The sequence below is a fragment of the Melanotaenia boesemani genome, chromosome 6, assembly GCF_017639745.1.
Source record: "Melanotaenia boesemani isolate fMelBoe1 chromosome 6, fMelBoe1.pri, whole genome shotgun sequence".
Taxonomy (NCBI): Eukaryota; Metazoa; Chordata; class Actinopteri; order Atheriniformes; family Melanotaeniidae; genus Melanotaenia; species Melanotaenia boesemani.
The window spans coordinates 14,855,218-14,868,585 of NC_055687.1; the positions used below are offsets into that span (position 1 = coordinate 14,855,218).

At 43.1% G+C, this 13,368-nt stretch overlaps 1 pseudogene; it reads right to left on the reverse strand.

The window, feature by feature from the left end:
* Positions 1-2,226: 2,226 nt before the first annotated feature.
* LOC121641386 lies at positions 2,227-13,345 on the reverse strand (annotated as a pseudogene).
* Positions 13,346-13,368: the final 23 nt, after the last annotated feature.

A 13,368-nucleotide genomic window follows, 5' to 3' on the forward strand; every position in this document is an offset into this window, starting at 1 on the left:
TTTATTCTCTTCAATACTGTCCTGTTTTTCTGTTCTCTCCGGTCAGGTCCAGCAAGATTACATAAATTCCATAATGCCAAATAAATAAGATAAAATATATTTAAAGAAATAAAGAAATAAAAAATGAGATTATCAAGAGGAGCCTTATACCCATGAAGCTCCTCTTGGCAAAGCAAATTTGTTTGGCACAACACAGCAGCCAGACCATCATTCTATTTGCTACAATGCTGGACAGGACAAAAAAAGAAAGAAAGAAAGAAAGAAAGAAAGAAAGAAAGAAAGAAAGAAAGAAAGAAAGAAAGAAAGAAACTTCAGAAACCATACAGGACAGGTTTTGCAATAAACCAACATTGAATCCTCACCAACTGAGATTTCAGATAGAGGCCTATGTGTTGGCTCAATTCCAAGACCAGTCCTGTCAAAAAGAATCTGAAATAGACTGAGGGTCAACCTTGTCTGATGAAGAGAGCTATCAGCATGCAAGGCAGAGAATGAGAAGGGAGGGGCAGAGGAGTGAGTGAGCGAGGAGGAGACAAGAGGAGGAGAAATAGGGGTGAAGAAGGAGGAGAAGAAAACGAGGGGGACAACTTCATGAGAGAGACAGTGGAGTGAGATAGACGTAATAGCGCCTGCAAAGGTCAGCAAGTTCGAAAGCGGCTTACTATTTGGTTTTTAAAATGATTTATTATTATTAAATAACCAAATTCTTGTGCAACTGAACCCTAAATTCAACTGCTCTGGCATCACCCCTGTGAAAGCGATCATCAGCAGCATGATAACACAGCACATGCACGTGCACACGGTGACGATATCCTCCACTTGTAAAAGTTTATCCCAAAATACCATTAGGGTCAATATCATGTTTTATTTAGAAATGCATATTTTGGAAAACAAAATATTTAGTGTTGATGTCTTCTCCTGTAGACAGATTCACGTCATCATCCTGCTTATCAGGGAGATAAATGTGCGAACGGTTAATGGCATCAGAGTTAGTAGTATTGTGAAACATCGCAACCAACCCTGTGTGAAAGCAGGTAGAACAGCGTCCTGGAGAAGAACCTCCTGGAAGGAAAAGTTAAAGTAAACATCAATCGTCTGTGTCTTAAGGTCAGAGTCAGAAAACTTTGTCAAAGTCACGTCACTTGTTCTGCGCAGAAAAGCCAAATCAGAGAAGGAAGATTTTATTGCGTTTATAAGGATCATTAAAGTTCAATACAGTATTATTTTTTTGGAAAACATTAATTATTTTAGAGATTTCTAATCAATGCTTTGAAATCCAAGACGATATGGGCTGAAAACCAGTTTGAATGCCTATTAATAATGTGTCTATCAGCCAAATTTGCTTGAGCAGCTTTGCTTTTTCTCTTTTATTCATTTACAATGTATATATATATTTTTTTTTTGTTCATTTTTGTTTTCTTATGAGAATAAGTTTAAAATATTTGTAGATATCAGATCATTATGAAATAGGTTTTACTTTCTCCTGCTACCTCTCTGTATTAATTTTATAGTGCACTTTCCTGTGTTATTGCAGAGATAACAACAACCTAAAAATAGTTTTATCTGCATCAACATGTGTTTGTTGTATTATTGCTGTTGTTTTCTTTTCTTTAAACTAATTTCTTATATAGTTATGTATGCTGACAGTTAAAAGGGGAGCTGCTTTAATTTGCTTTAATTTCCATCTCTTCATTACCATTTTGTCAGTACACTGTACACCTCTGTGTTCACCGCTGCAGAACCCAGTGGCAACACCACCACAGAACCGGGTCTCACACAGAGACCACTCTGAATATATAGCATGGTCAGAAGCATTCTGGATGATGGTTTTCTTATGTATTTATTAAACATTGCTAATGTTTAATGACGCTAAATCACTACACAACCAAAATTTTGTTGCATAAACGGTAGCAAGACATAAGACTAATTTTGACTCATTTTGTGCAAGTTTAATCATAAAATATAGCACTCAGGAGTACCATCGTCAAGACTTGGCTGGGGTGTTGTACAGGTGAACCAGCATGTCAGAAAGATCAATGCTACCCATATGCTGATTGTAGGCAGGAATGACTGATGGGCATGGGACCGCAATCTTGTGCCGTTATATGACACCATGACTTCATCCACACTGTGCTTGTAAGTGGATGGGATGAGGAGACATTGCTTAAGAAGCATCTCAAAAAGGGGCCTGATTTTGTAAAATCGATCAGGGCTACCATCACACTGCTACTTATCATTGAAGTTAATGTAGCGTCGTAACAGCATGAATCTCCTCTTTGGCATGATATCAGCAATTAAGTTGAAACAAGATCCAGGGTGCCAGTAGTCCTCCATGGCCGGGAAGTCGAAAACACACATCAAAAGTAGCATAGCCAGGAAGTCTTCAATCTCATTGGGGTTAGTCTTGATTGGATCCCCCAGCTCCTGGGCAGAGTACAGATTGGTTTGATGAGCAATATGTTGAATCATCTCATCAGTGAAGAGCATTTTGAAGTACTGAAAGGGTGTCTTGACAGCATCAGGGGTGCAAAACTGGAATCAGGAACCTGGAATTCCTCAATATCTACATGCTTCCAGATTCTCCTGGCATCTTTTTCTTTCTTTTCTGACATTTTCTTCTTCTTTGAGCCTGGGGGTGACCTAGGCGTGTCATCCAGCTCTTCCATGACTATTTTTAGGGTATTTCTACCTTTTTTCTTCCTCTTAGCAGATGTGTTCATGGAGGGCATCTCTTCCTCATCCATAGATTCAGTGCAAAGATCCCCAACCACCTCTGCTTGTTTGGGCAGATAATCAGGATCCCCAATTATGTCATCATCATCATCACTCAAATCAGCCTCAGAGTCTTGAGGATCTTCTGGTACAAGGGCCAGGAAATTCCGTGGCCTTGAACAATAAAATGATTTAGTATCAATCTTTTATTTGTAAAACACAGAATAAGAAAAAGGGGGGAAAAAGATACACCATTATATATGAATGTCAGCATGTTTGTTAGATAAATGCAAAAATCATGCATATTAGACAATTTCCGTGTAATAAATCTATAATTGTAACATATCAACAACAGTGTATAAACAGAAGTATTTTTATTTCATAGAAAATAGTTCATTTTATTGAAATTAGCATAATTTCACCAAACCGTTACCAAACGGTTGAGTTGTTACTCCACGGCAAAGTTTACCATAAAGTGAGAACTCAACCGTCTGGTCGAGTACATTTTTAAAAAAATATTTGACCCTTATAGGATGTTTTCTTGTTGCAGTTACACATTTTCTTTCAGTAACATGTTAGATGATATAATATGTTAGAAAACTAAGATTACCTTTTAAATTGTAGGCCAAAACAGTCCACATGTGAGGAGTGATTTTTCAGTTTCCAACTTGCTAACTTGCAGGATGAGTGAGGAGTCCTAACACCAAAAAATAGAGTGCCCTCTAGTGGATGTTTTAAGCATTACATACCTCAACCAAGTTGTAGAGATGACAGATTGAGTCGAGTTCAACACATTTTCCATTAAGATATAGTAACTCAAAATGTGTCGGGAGAGTGGTGAGCGCACAGCGCAGTTGGAGGTCTTGTAACATGTCACAAAAACAGTCAATTTTAAATTATTTTTAGGAATTAAACCAAATGACCTTATACTTACTGAAACACATCGCGTGACTTCTGTAGATGGAGATGAGGAAACTCTTCACCCAAAGCAGAGACAGGGAAGCGGCAAGGAGAGATGAGAAAAAGGAAGGTAAGACCACAGTGAAATTAGTTTTAGGTTGGATATTCGACATTTACACTGGAGCCACCAGCGTCTCGTTTAGGGACCATCAACAAATGACCGGTTTTCTGTGAAACTAAAATTCTCATAAAGGACACAAAAACAATATTTTCATACTAAAGAAAAGCAGACTTCTGACGTAAACAGAGAAATAACACGTTTTTTTGTTGTTGTTGTTCTTTGTTTGTTTTTGTTTTGTTTTTTGTTTTGTTTTGTTTTTCATGCAGGGTGCCACATCTTTTGAATTGCTTCAAATTTTAATTGAGATTTTAATAATTTCTTAGAAGAAAAAAAATCCAATAGCTTCTAAACCAAGTGACTCAGCTACTTCAAACCACAGATGAATTGAAGCAGATGACCATTCAAAAAAGACTCAGTTCTTCCTGATTTTCTTTAACTTTTGCAATATTTTATATTAATATTATTAATAAAATAATCAATAATCGCTATTGGAGGCCTATTTTCTTCAATAACTTCTAAACCAAGTGACCCAGTCACTTCAAACCAAAGCTGAATTGAAGCAGATGACCATCCAAACAAGACACAACTCTTCCTGATTTTCTTAAAGCTGAGTCATAGTCAAGTGATTGACCACTTTGTGGATCTGAAAAATAGGCAGTACGCTTTAATGTTAAAAAAATTAAACAAACTATTAAGAATGAGTTGAACTATCACCCTGAAAACTAGGTAATAACCATTACCGTGGAATGTGAATGAAGAGAGTTCTGTCTTGCCATTGTTTGTTATGGCTTTTATGCTTTTGCTGCCATATTGAAAGTGTTCATGTTTGTTAAAATAAATATGTTCTTACACTCATTAATATCTCAATTAGTATTTTTGGTAGGAATGTGGCAGTGGCACGGGGCAGTGTGTGTGTGTGTGTGTGAGAGAAGGGGGATATGTGGAAGGGGGCCTGTACCCAAGTAGAGCTTTATGCCTAGCAATGCCCCTGCTCAGGCACACCTCGACATGAACTTGACAGGTCAAGGATCGAACAGCAACCCTCAGGCTACAAGACGACCACTCTACCCACTGAGCCACGCCGAGTAACAATATTTTAAATATGACTATATAACTTATATTATGCTGGATTTTTACAGCAAACCTTTACATTCATGTAACAGATCAACATGATGTCACCTGACTGCATTTACCACAATAACCCTCCTAACAGTATCTGCTGAGGCCAGTATAGCATTGAAGAAGCCAGCTGCTTCACTTAGTGATCATAAACTCATGACCACGTCAATAGAATTAAACAATCCCACTGCCACTGAACAGACGCAACACCTGCTATGCTTTCTGCAAACAAGAAGACAAGTTTAAAATGTCCATGTCCCGGCCACAAATTTTAATATAACATTATAAATACAACAACACAGTCACTATCTCAGTTGCATAAGCACCCTTTTTTTCTTACTTTTTCTAATTTAAAAAATATGCTGGATGCTTCAACAATGATTTAAGACACAAAAAAATGAAAACAGTAACACGCGGTTGAGAACTTCCTTAATCAAACACTGAGTCAAGGATGAGAGAGGGAGCTTCATGAGATAATGGAAAAATGAAGCCTTGTTTATGCTTCCGTTAAAACGCATCACACCCAGACAGCCAGCAGATGGAGTTCTTTTTGAATACATTAATGTTTCGAGTGGCACAATGTTTTATGAGGCTTTGATTTCTCCATTTATAGCTTCACTGAGATTACTTCCAGGCGGCTGAGCAGATATTAATACAGCATAAATCTTTGCAAAACATTAGTCAGTGTTCTCCAACTTCTTCCTCGTTGGTTTTTTTGATAATGTGCTTCTGTTTTTTTCTATATGACTTCCGTTTCAACTGAAATCACTTACTTTTCAAGTGATATTTGCTCTCATATACATAGTAGAATTCCTTTCATATATACTAGTGAAATGCGATTTCAGAAATTTCATTATGTGTCCTAATCAGATGCCCGAGCCACCTCATCTGGCTCCTCTCGATGTGGAGGAGCAGCGGCTCTACTCTGAGCCCCTCCCGGATCACCAAGCTTCTCACCCTATCTCTAAGGGAGTGCCCGGCCACCCTCATTTCGGCCGCTTGTACTCGCGATCTTGTTCTTTCGGTCACTACCCACAGCTCATGACCATAGGTGAGGGTAGGAACATAGATCGACCGGTAAATCGAGAGCTTTGCCTTTTGGCTCAGCTCTCTCTTCACCACGACAGACCGATGCAGAGTCCGCATCACTGGAGACGCAGCACCGATCCGCCTGTCGATCTCCCGCTCCATCCTTCCCTCACTCGTGAACAAGACCCCGAGATATGTAAACTCCTCCACTTGGGGCAGGACCCCATTGCAGACCCGGAGAGAGCACTCCACCCTTTTCCAGCTGAGGACCATGGTCTCGGACTTGGAGGTGCTGATTCTCATCCCAGCCGCTTCACACTCGGCTGCGAATCGCTCCAGTGAGAGCTGAAGATCACGGCCCGATGAAGCCAACAGAACCACATCATCCGCAAAGAGCAGAGACCCAATCCTGAGGCCACCAAACCGGATCCCCTCAACACCTCGGCTGCGCCTAGAAATTCTGTCCATAAAAGTCATGAACAGAATCGATGACAAAGGGCAGTCTTGGCGGAGTCCAACCCGCACTGGAAACAATTCTGATTTACTGCCAGCAATGCGGACCAAGCTCTGACACCGGTCGTACAGGGACCGGACAGCTCGTACAAGCGAGTCCGGCACTCCAAACTCCCGGAGTACCCCCCACAGGAGTCCCCGGGGGACACCGTCGAATGCCTTCTCCAAGTCCACAAAGCACATGTAGATTGGTTGGGCAAACTCCCATGCCCCCTCAAAGACCCTGAAGAGAGTGTAGAGCTGGTCCACTCTTCCACGACCGGGACGAAAACCATACTGCTCCTTTTCAATCCGAGGTTCGACTATCCGACGGATCCTCCTCTCCAGCACCCCTGAATAGACCTTACCGGGGAGGCTGAGGAGTGTGATCCCCCTGCAGTTGGAGCACACCCTTTGGTCCCCCTTTTTGAAGAGGGGGACCACCACCCTAGTCTGCCAGTCCAGGGGAACTGTCCCCAATGTCCACGCGATGCTGCAGAGGAGTGTCAGCCAAGACAGCCCTGCAGCATCTAGAGCCTTAAGGACCTTATCCACCCCCGGGGCCTTGCCACCGAGGAGCTTTTTAACCACCTCAGTGACCTCGGCCCCAGAGATAGGAGAGCCAGCACCAGCTACCCCAGACTTTGCTTCCTCATCGGAAGACGTGTTGGTGGAATTGAGAAGGTCTTCGAAGTATTCCTTCCAACACCTCACAACGTCCCGAGTCGAGGTCAGCAGCCCCCCATCCCCACGGTACACAGTGTTGATGGAGCTTAGCCCGCCGATACCCATCAGCTGCCTCTGGAGTGCCACAGGCTAAAAAGGCCCGATAGGACTCCTTCTTCAGCTTGACAGCATCTCTTACTGTCAGTGTCCACCAACGAGTTCAGGGGTTACCGCCACGACAAGCACCAACGACCTTACGGCCACACCTGCGGCTGGCCGCCTCTACAATAGAGGCACGGAACACAGTCCATTCGGACTCAATGTCCTCTGCCTCACCCGGACATGGTTGAAGCTCTGCCAGAGATGGGAGTTGAAACTCTTTCTGACAGGGAACTCTGCCACACGTTCCCAGCAGACCCTCACAACATGCTTGGGTCTGCCAGGCCTGACCAGCATCCTCTCCCAACCTTCTGAGCCAACTCACCACCAGGTGGTGATCAGTTGACAGCTCTGCCCCTCTCTTCACCTGAGTGTCCACAACATGCGTCCGCAAGTCCGATGACACGATTACAAAGTCGATCATCGAACTGCGGCCTAGAGTGTCCTGTTGCCAAGTGCACATGTGGACACCCGAAGACAGAGTGAGGCTACCCTTTCATCCACCGGGGTAAACCCCAACATACAGGCGCCAAGTTGGGGGGCAATGAGCATGCCCACACCTTCTCGGCGCCTCTCACCGGGAGCAACTCCAGAATGGAAGAGGGTCCAGCCCCTCTCAAGGACAGTGGTTCCAGAGCCCAAGCCGTGTGTCGAGGTGAGTCCAACTATATCTAGCTGGAACTGCTCAACCCCGCGCACCAGCTCAGGCCCCTTTCCCGCCAGAGAGGTGACATTCCACGTCCCTAGAGCTAGCTTTTACAGCCGAGGATCAGACCGCCAGGGTCCCCGCCTCTGGCAGCCGCCCAGCTCACAATGCACCCGATCCCTATGGCCCCTCCTGCAGGTGGTGAGCCCACAGGAGGAGAGGCCCATGTCACCCTTTCGGGCTAAGCCCGACCGGGCCCCATGGGCCAAGGCCCGGCCACCAGGTGCTTGCCTCCGTGCCCCACCTCCAGAGGGGGGCCCCGGTGACCCACGTCCAGGCAAGGGAAACCTTGGTCCTTGCTTTCTCATCATCATAGGGGTGATTTGAGCCGCACTTTGTCTGGTCCCTCCCCTAAACACCTGTTTGCCATGGGTGACCCTACCAGGGGCATGAGCCCCCGACAACATAGCCGCTAGGATCGTCAGGACGCACAAACTCCTCCACCACGATAAGGTGGCGGCTCAGGGAGGAGTCATAACACAATTGTGAATCAAACGCCTATTGCAGAGCTTGCTGCTTGTCAAACCAGAAAGATTCAAGGCTCTAAGAAAAACACATAGCAAAAAGGACAGTATTGCTGCTTTTGCAGAGTTGTGTCACTCCTTTTCTGTCCAAGACCCAGAGGTCAGCCTCACTGAGGACCAAAAGAAAAAAGATTTGCTTCTTGACATAGTGAATAAATTATTGAGAGGGTCTATGTATACAAGCAAATGGGTTTTGTTGTCACTTTTTATGTATTTTTTATTAGGATAATATACAAGTTATAGTAATTCTATATTCTTTTTCAGGATGTTGTACATTTTAGTTTTTTATTTTTGTGAAAGAAATGTTCATAAACCAAAAATTTTGAAATTCTGTTTCAAAATTAAAATGTGAACAAAATGGACCTGTTAGAAAGACACAGTCTGTTGTACAAAATAGTTTCTTCTGATTTTGAAGAGTACATGGAAATTGGAAAATTGTCACTTTTAACACAATTTTTGTTTTGCTTTGGAAAACTGAAAACATTTTACTAATACAGGTAAACCAGCTGATTTTTGTAAAGAAAATTTGATTAAAATAAAATTTCATTCCAGTTGGTTTTAATTGTAGTGCATTTCTGATATGTTTTGTTGTAAAGGGGGTACAATTTGTTGAATCAGTTGTAACTCAGAGATGAATTACTATTTACTTTATATTGAATTAGATGTGACTTTACTTGGGGGTACACATTTATATACCGAAGTCATCTAATGATGAAATCTTAATGAGTAAGGATTTAGCTGTAGTGAATAGATAATTAGTTAGTTATTTAGATGTGGGTATCATTATGTGACGACTTTTAGAATCATATGTCAGTGAAGTACATACTGGTAATATGGTAATATGTATACTACTGAGGTTGCATTTTTCAGTTTACTGGGTAGACTTCTGGTGTTTTTCAGATCAGAAAAGAAAAAGGTTTGCTTCTGATTGTAAATTCTTTATGTATTTTATATAAAAACATTTCCATATATATGTTAGTGTCTTATGTTTGATTGATGGATTGCACTGAGGCAGTGATTTTAGAGCCCTAATACTACTCAAAGCGCTTTTTCATATCCACGGTCACCCATGTGAACATCTTTGAGTGCATCTTGCATAAAAAAAATAAATAGATAAAAATAAATAGCACGGAATTATATGATATATTTCAGTCTAAACTGGCAAATTTGTCGACTTAACAATAAATGTATGAATTAACAGTGAATTAATGTTCATCAATTGATGATCTATTAGGTATGAAGTAATCACAGGAATCAACACTGGGATCATCATTCATTCATTCATGATAAAGCTTTCATTAATTAATGCATTATTTCATCATGAGTTATGCATTGGTTATGGATATGATTTGTACCATTATTGTAAAGTGTTACAGATAAACCATGAGTTAATATTATAGTGACACAAGTAAAATAATAAAAACAACCAAGTAATTGCACAATCCACAAATGCACATTATAACTATCACATTTTTATGTTACACTTTATTGTATACTTGCATATAGGTAAGTAGCTCTGTATATAGTACACACCCCCTTATAAAAAAGTCTGTTTTATTACTTTTTAGACATTTCATTAGTTTTTATTGTAGAAACAACTGCCAGAAAAATATTTCTCATATGTGTTCACATACTTGGCAAATAAAGCTGATTAACCATTTCATCTTAACAGGGTATTTTAACATTCATATAGGTAATGTGAGGGGTGATAATGCCAAATACTTTTCTGTTGATATTTCCTCTCTTGTGGTTACTGACTTGCCCTTCTCTGACCATTTTTGTATTTGGTTTGATTTACTGGTCCCTGTAATCAGCTCTCCCATCATACAATGTGAATCAGTCATTTTTACTCCCTATAGTAAATCTAAGCTTTTATTGTTTGTAAATTCATGTGACAATAGAGGTTAGCTTAACAGCCCTATTTTTACATTTTTAATACCATATCTAAATATATTCTGTTGTACTATGGATCAAAGATTCCTGTCCAAAAGTTTAACAACAAATGAAAGTTTTCAGTGAGACAAGCTTCTCAACATTTATGTGTTTGTGTGAGAGGCCTTTTGCTAATGCTTAGTGAAAAATAAATCCTCAAGTCTACTGACAATGACAGCAATAAACAGCTACAGAGACCAACTCAATGTTTTAACTCAAGTCAAATAGCAATAAAGTTTTCACTAAAACAATCTACAGACTATGAAGAGCAGCTGATCTGTTGTTTATGATTTTATTTTAGTAGAAATTACACAGAGGATTTTTATGCTTATAATGTTTATGTGAATTTTTTTTGTTCTTCCTGCAGGATGTTATTTTGACTTTTTGCTTAATATATTTCAGTCTTGGCAAGGCATTAGATGTTCATCAATCTCTCCAGGAAGCAAACCAGAAAACATCACAGTTTCTTTGAATTGCTATTGCCTGGAAGACACCTAAGAATCTTGCAGACCAGGACTAGCAGGAACCAGAACTTTAGGTAATTTACATAACCACGGTTCTCTGAGTAATATGAGCGAGATGTCTCACTATGGGATGCAAGCCTCTCTGCAGCCCTCAGAAGCATTAATCTCATTACGCCAACCCTGATTGGCTGATGAACGTGTGAATGTATCCGTCCGCCTCACGTAGTGTCATCGGCCTTAAATAGATCATGCGGACGGACCAGCTCATTCAAGATAAGCACCTCTTCTCACTCGCCCCAGCAAGAAGGGTTGTCTGGTGAGACATCTCGCTCATATTACTCAGAGAACCAGGGTTATGTAAATAACCTAAAGTTCTCTTTCATAATAATCCGCTCGATGTCTCACTATGGGATGTGGTAGCTCCCGAATTGCCAGACAAGCTTATCTAGAGTCCTCCAACCCACCGGGAAAAGCACTCCGATCCGGTCAGGACAGCAAAACTGCTCGTCATGCACGGAACGGAGACGTCCAGCATATAGAAACAGACAAAGGTAAGAGGCGAGGACCAACTCGCCGCCGCACAGGTGTCCTGAACAGAGACCCCTCTGAATAGGGCCCAGGAAGCGGCCATGCCCCGAGTCGAATGTGCCCGCAAGCCCCCAGGAGGCTGCAAACCCTGACCCGTATAGGCCAAAGCAATCGCGCTGCTTTGTCCCTTATGAGGACCAGACCAGGAGACGAACAACTGATCACTCCTCCTGAAACCCCCAGTTCTATCCATGTAAGCGCGCACCGCGCGCACTGGACACAAGGCATGTGACCGCGATTCCCCTGACGAGGCAGGGAAAGCCACAAGATCAATAGGAGAACATGAGCCCACCACCTTAGGCACAAAAGCCAGGTTGGGCCTCAAAATCATTCTCACACTGTCACGAATGGAGGTGGAGGTGAGGACCCAAATGCAGGCAGGAGGCAGAACTGGTGCAGGTAAAAAGGTTTATTACCCAGGAACTCACGACAGGGAACCACAGACGACGGGGATAAACTCCAGAGAACAAAAACCAAACATGACAAAATGAGGATCTGACAATGAATGACTGAAAACCGGAAGTACTTATACACAGAGGGAGTAACAAGACACAGGTGAAGTGGATGACTAATCAGACCAGGTGAACTAACGAGGCAGGAACAGAAAACCACAGGAACACAAGAGGGAAAACCAAGCATGACAAAACTGAAAACTAAAGCATGAACATAAGAACTACAAACCAAGAACATGACCAAACTAATCATGACAAAAACCAAAATCCTAAACAATCAAAACACCCACCAAAACCCAGAAACCGTGACACACTCCGCCCGGGAAAAACTGGGCGCATGTCGGGTGCACTTAAAGCGCATGGATGTCGCTGACCCACTTAGCTGATGCCAGCGCTAGCAACAACACCGTCTTGAGGGAGACGTGTTTTAAACCTGCCCCCTCCAGTGGCTCAAAGGGAGGGCCCTTAAGCCCCTCCAGAACCACAGCCAGATCCCACGGTGGAACCAGCGGTCTGGACACAGGAAGAAGCCTGCGTGCGCCCTTCATAAAGCGGCAGACCAATGGGTGCTGACTCACCGTGTGCTTCCCAAACCCCACATGACAGGCAGCAATAGCTGCCAAGTACACTTTTACCGTGGAGAAGGCTTTCTTCCTGTCAATCAGGTCCTGCAAGAATGACAAAATCACCCCCACCGGGCACTGAAGAGGAACGTAGCGGTCTATTGCACCACTCCACGAAGACCCCCCACTTAGAGCCATACAGAGATCTAGTGGAGGGGGCTTGAGCACTCTTTATAGTGGAAATCACCCGCTGTGGGAGTCCCACAGCTGACAGACTGAGCCACTCAGGGGTCAAGCCCACAGTGCCAGGCGTTCTGGGTGTGGGTGGAAGACAGTCCCCCTCCCCTGAAGTAACAGGTCCCTGCATAGCAGAAGTTGCCAAGGCTGAGCGCGCAGCAACCGATATATCTCCGCCAGCCAATGCATGGCAGGCCAAAAAGCGGAGCTATCAATATCACTGTGTGGCCGTACGCCCTCACTCTGGCCAGAGTGGGGGGTATCAATGCCAGGGGAGGGAATGCGTAAAGAAGCCTGGGCGGCCAGACGTGCGCTAGTGCGTCTATGCCCAGGGGAGCATGCATGCTGCGCAGAGGATAAAACAGAGCGCAGTGCGCATTTTCTCTTGAAGCGAACAGACTGTGCCAGCAGCAGCCAGTTGTCCAGGTATGTGGCCAAGCGGATGCCCTGGCACCTCAGCGGAGCTATTGCCTCTTCCGTGCACCGCACGAACACCCGCGGACTCAGAGAGAGACTGAAAGGAAGCACTCGGTACTCGTAGCAAACCCCTTGGAAAGGGAACCTCAGGAATTCTCTGTGGGGAGGGTAGATAGGGATGTGGAAATATGCGTCCTTCAGGTCGACAGAAGTGAACCAATCGTTCTGTCGCACAAGACGCAACAGGGATGCGTGTGTGAGCATCCTGAATTTGTATTTCCGGAGAT